At 34.9% G+C, this 6030-nt stretch overlaps 1 long non-coding RNA gene across 1 annotated transcript; it reads right to left on the reverse strand.

Moving 5' to 3' along the window:
• Window positions 1-378: 378 nt before the first annotated feature.
• On the reverse strand, window positions 379-1465 carry LOC131737632 (uncharacterized). Its single transcript, XR_009329277.1, has 3 exons — window positions 1326-1465; window positions 996-1107; window positions 379-916 (listed from the first exon to the last, which is right to left on the reverse strand). It is a non-coding gene; the product is annotated as an uncharacterized LOC131737632 (long non-coding RNA).
• Window positions 1466-6030: the final 4565 nt, after the last annotated feature.

The following is a 6030-nucleotide window of genomic DNA, read 5'->3' on the forward strand; positions in this document are numbered from 1 at the left end:
TTTTGTGCAGTACTTCAAATAAACATTACCATTAAAATGTAAGGATGTAGTTAATGCATACCCTATAAGGAACCTTTCAAATATTTATTGGAAGTATACATGACTTCAAGGCAATATTGCATTTTTTATTCAACCAAAATACAGAAATGCACATAGGTTAATATGCATTAAAACACACAAACACTTGCACACACCCTTTATTTAGGATATATATATATAAAGGGGTCATAACATCTGGATGTGCAAACATTAGTTTTAATCAAATTAAAAAACATAACAATGTACAATGCTCCTATAGTTTAAAAAAAAAATCTAAACAGTAAAACGTATTAATGATAAAGCAAACAAATTAGACAAACTAAAACCCTAATTATTTTGATCAATATTTTCAAATATAAAGTTGTCACATTTTAAAGCAGTATAGTTCAACATGTACATGTAGCATCTATGGAAATTACATTTAGGAATAATATTGTGAACAAGAAGTGTTTATTGATGCAGTCAATGGCAATTAGGGATTGTATTTATATTAGGTATCACAGAGAGATGAGTTCTACGCAATGCCATAGATTGTGGCTTTCAACACAGTATTGTATATCAGCCCTTCATTACTGCAAATATAATAAACATTTTACAAAAAGCACGAGGCAGAACGGCTCAATAGATTCTCTCAGTTGTGTTGTTCAGTCCTGGACTGTTGTGTCCTTTCCTTTCATGTTCCTCATTCAATCTGCTATATATTCAAAAGTGTTCAAATTACATGGTAGTCTTCCAGTTGTTTTAAACCTGTACACAGTAATGTGTTACCCTGATTTTCCATAAGGAGGCCAGCAATCTCCAGTCTTTCTGCTCTTATAGATGCTGGGCTGGTTTCCACCTGATCAATTGATCCACTTGTAAGGTACTGTTCTGCAAACTGAAAAACAAAGCAAAGATGTAATGTAAAAATTAAACACAAAAAGATACAATTTAAGATAGTAATGTTAGCTTTTTACATTTAATATTAGAACACCACAACTGCTGCCATCCATCTGAAGTTGGTGTTTGAAAGTCTGCAATTTCCAAACCGTCTTGTTTCCTGTGTCCACATTAGCTCTCATGAAACTCCTAGAAACAGACAGTTTTTTAGAATTCTCATTGTAATGCCAACTCTACGGAGTGTACCTGCGCTCCTAACTCAGGTCTACAGCCTGTATTCAATTTCAAATTTCTGTAAACTGTGCATTTGAGATACTTCACAATAGTAAACTGAATCCATTTTTATTCTGCTTAAGATACATTTAAAAATATAACATATATAACACTCGTATAACACGTATACCAACCTCCAGTTTCTTAAAATTCCTCTGCTATACCTGTCCTCCTCGCCCAGTGGAGCAATCAGGACCACAGTATTTTCACACATTTTCACGATCTGCAAAATACCGTATTTTATAATGGTAGCAGCAGCAGTTGTGGCCGTGTTAGTGAGAATAATTTAAATCTGTTAAGTTAGTAGATTCTTTTAATATTGTTTATTTACAATAATCTTGAATATTCACTTAACCATATATAAAGATAAAGTAGTTTTGTAATACCTAGACATAACATTTTGGAAATATTAGTTGTAACCAAAACACAATTTAAGCAAAACAGAAAATGTAGATAACGATGAAAATGTGTCTGTTGAATATTGGCCCTGTCCACACTATGCCTTTATTATTATTATTATTATTATTATTATTATTATTATTATTATTATTATTATTATTATTATTATTATTTATTTCTTAGCAGACGCCCTTATCCAGGGCGACTTACAATCGTAAGCAAATACATTTCAAGTGTTACAATACAAGTAATACAATAAAGAGCAAGAAATACAATAACTTTTGTTCAAACAAAGTACAAGTGTGACAAACCACAATTCAATAATACAGCAGATAATAGTGATAGTTACATCAGGATATGATTAAATAGTGATAGTTACATCAGGATGTGATTAAATAGTGATAGTTACATCAGGATATGATTAAATAGTGATAGTTACATCAGGATGTGATTAAATACAAAGTACTACAGGTTAAACACTTGGCAGATTACAGTATTCTGAAGTACAGGATTAAATGCAGAGAACTCAGTCCGCTGTGGCCAGTCCCGCCTGTGGTAGTGCGCCTTGGTGTCCCTGCTGTCCCAAAGGCAAAGATAGCAGGGAAACTTGGTAAAACCGCCTTGGAGACCCATCAGGAATGCCACCATTTTGAAGTCTCCTATGACCTTGATGCCATCTCAGAAAAATGCAGATATGTATCCACTTAGGCAGCTGGAACTAAACTGAACTGGTGGGCTTAAGGCCCCTGTATTTATACTACTATTTATATTACTGGAAAGTTCTAGAAGTTACTCCAAGTTTACTCAGCACTGAATCTCTCTGGAATGTTCTGGAAAATAGGTAAATTTCAAAATATCACTGTCCTGGTCACAAAAATAAAGTTTGTGGGGAATAATAGCCATTTTCTATACTTTTGAGGCATAAGCAATTAGGAAATAACACTTACTACCCAGGAACCAAAAAAAAAAAAAAAATTGTTACACAGTGTTATTAAACAGAATAAGCTCAATTTGTTTAAAGGGACTTCACCTGATTAAAAATAAAACCTGAAAACTTCAAGCCCTACTTATGCAATATGGACCTCTGTTAATATGGGGCATAACACATTATTTTAAAATAAAAGTACAGTGCATGGTATTCGTATTCATTTCCACGGTTCGTTGCGCTGCTGGGAATTGTAACTGAACTATTTTAATGGTGTGTGGACGCATTAAGCCTGACATTTACCTATTTTCTTTGAGAACAGCTTATATATTACATGATTAGTACTCACATTTCTGACAGATTTGAATGGTCCATTTAATTATTATTTGTTTATTTAGCAGACGCCTTTATCCAAGGCGACTTACAGAGACTCGGGTGTGTGAACTATGCATCAGCTGCAGAGTCACTTACAACTACGTCTCACCCGAAAGACGGAGCACAAGGAGGTTAAGTGACTTGCTCGGGGTCACACAATGAGTCAGTGGCTGAGGTGGTATTTGAACCGGGGATCTCCTGGTTACAAGCCCTTTCTTTAACCACTGGACCACACAGCCTCCTAATATTGATGTGCCGATAACTGCAGTCATGCAGTAGACCTTTTTCTGGTGAAAGAAAAGATGTTTTACTCCTAATGTAATATAAAGTTACCTGAACAAATTGCCAAGAATGAATAAACGTTTGTAATAAATGCAGATACACAATGAAAGGTGTGGATACTTTAGTTCACACAAATGGGTAATTCATTTGTGCAGATCTGTATTCCACTGTAATGTCAAAATTAAAACTGATTAATTATGATAAATATTGAGAATTTAAGCAAGCTCAGATTCATTTAAATAAATAACATATACTTACCTTTAGTGTGTTTGTTAATACATGGAGGTATGAATCAATCACCTAATGTTACACACACACACACAGAAGGTATTTTATCAGTATTATGATGTCATGAAAAAGGGCTGTTCAAATGGTTTGAATTAGATATTTCCTCGCCTCATCTGACAACCAGGCGGATTCTTTCAGAGTTTCAGATGAAGTGTCATCCAGCTTGTAAGGACCGACAACAGCTTCAATTTGTCCAACAGCCTTTTGACACCACAGTTGCACTACTGAGAAGATTGAACAGTATGCAAGATGCAGAATGTTAAATCCAAGGATGTGATTAATATTGAAGAGAACAAATAAGAAATTACCTAAACATTTAAAATTATTATTTTTCAAATAAAGTAGTGTTATTAAATTCATTTTATAGTAATAGACAGATGTGAATTTTACTTGTTACATTTTTGGTGTTCCATTATGGAGGGTTCCATTGGGAGAAGTAACTCCTGTCCCATGGAGCCAGTACCTAATGCTAAGACCAGTACACACACTAACAAGTGATATAATCCATTTAATTACCATAAATGAATGCAAAAATTAACAATGTTAGTAATTCAAAGTAACTTTTACTGATTTTTAGTTTTCACGGGACTACCCGTACTCGAGGACCCGAGACCTGAACAGGTTTTTGGGTAGAAGATTGTCATGCAACACTAGGGTGGGGTGGGGTTGGTTTTATTCATTTTAAATGTAGCACTGTAGCACACCTCAGTAATACACAAAGAAGCTATTACTATTACACAAAGATGATCACGTTGTCTCACATTGCTGGGACTGTGTTATTCTGAAACAACATTTTCATTTTGTACACTAAAAGTAAAGTGCAAATATTTAGTTTTATATTGGAAGAACTTTTATTGCATTCGCACTTTTGTTAAGCCTATAATAAAATTATGCATTTACTAGATTGGCTTTAGTTAATTTACTTTCAGGGAGCAAAGTTTTGTCTTTTCTCCTTTACACAAAATTAGATACCACAAATTAGTATAAATGGCTTTTTTGAAAAACAAGTGTTAGTAAAAAAAGATGTAGTCCTTTATGTAATGGTTCTACATTCTATAATATTTCAGAATTAGAACTGATCTTTCAAAATCATTTACCCATGAACCAATGAAAACCTTAAAATAAAAGGTATACCACCATAACTGAACTGAACCTTGAACCACTGAACTGAGCAACTGCTACATTTTACAGTACCTTTCTCTTCATTGCTGCTTAGTAATTCTCTTGGCCAGGTTGAAGCCACATTTTGAGTTGTGGATTCCCTGTCTTTTTTGAGGAGACACTACCAGATTTTGTCAATTTTTCACAAGTGAGATTTGCATGAGGGCTGTAATTCTTTACTATCACTGATGGCCTCACTGCCTCACTTTGCACCAACACTGTTGAGCTGCTTGTCAATGGAGAACTACATATTTCTGCACATGTATCTGTCAGTATCTGGAATTCATCTCTCTCTGGAGAAGCACTTGTTACAGAGGACATGCCAACAGGTTGCTCTGCCACTTTGTCTTGTAGGGCTTTATATGATTTACATTGTACTTTGTTTTTAGAATGTCTCCCTGCTGATTCCTTAATGTAACAAGTTTCCCTAAAAGAGACTCTATAGTGTAAGGACCAGAAAAGTCTGCCTCAAGCCTCCCACCCTTACGGCCCTTCTTCCTGGCATTGTACAATAAAACTTGATTTCCCACACTGTACACTAGTACGTCTTTGTACTTCTTAAGCGTACGTTTTGCATATACCTCTTTCTGCTTCTGTTGTGATTTAGAAGTATTAATTTTTGCTTTTACATGTGCTGCTTCTGATGTTGCCATCCTTGTTTTTTTGGCTTCATCATATGTGGAAGCATCTGGCAAGATAACTGTTGACAGCTAGGATAAATAAATATAAAAAATAAATAAATACAACCAATGCAACCTTTGGCACGAAATGCACAAAACACTAGCGTTGCAGTGGAAACGCTGTAGTGTCCATTTATTCTTTGGGTGCAAACACAAAAATAAACCCTACTCCAAAAAGGAGGGCTAACTAGACACTAATCCCTATCTAAGACAGGATAGCTAAGCTGTTTCCCTGTACACCCACCCCAGTATCCAACCTAGTAACAGTTCTACTTGAATACTCACAGTTCTCTTTCCAAACCACCATATATCTCACTCCACTCCCATCTCCCAGGTAGTTCCTCGCTAACTGAATTTTAGGTTGCTTTATATAGCCATAACCCTGCCCTAACCAGATACTCCTGTGTCTGGTTACACAATTAACCGCTGTCATTTTGACCATTGCCTTCTGTGAAACGTAGACTTTTAGTCGGCCATTTTACCCCATTACACACAGTATACAGACAGTTATTCATTGTGGGAACAGAATTGTTTTCATTCTGTTACTTACGTATGCATTATTATACACTTTACCATGTGTCCGATTAACCACTCTGTCACTATATACACATATATACAGTGTGTGTGTATGTATATATATATATATATATATATATATATATATATATATATATATATATATATATATATATTGTAACAAACTGGCGGGGTACCCTGCGGGATACTCCT

Source organism: Acipenser ruthenus, chromosome 7 (assembly GCF_902713425.1).
Source record: "Acipenser ruthenus chromosome 7, fAciRut3.2 maternal haplotype, whole genome shotgun sequence".
NCBI lineage: Eukaryota > Metazoa > Chordata > Actinopteri > Acipenseriformes > Acipenseridae > Acipenser > Acipenser ruthenus.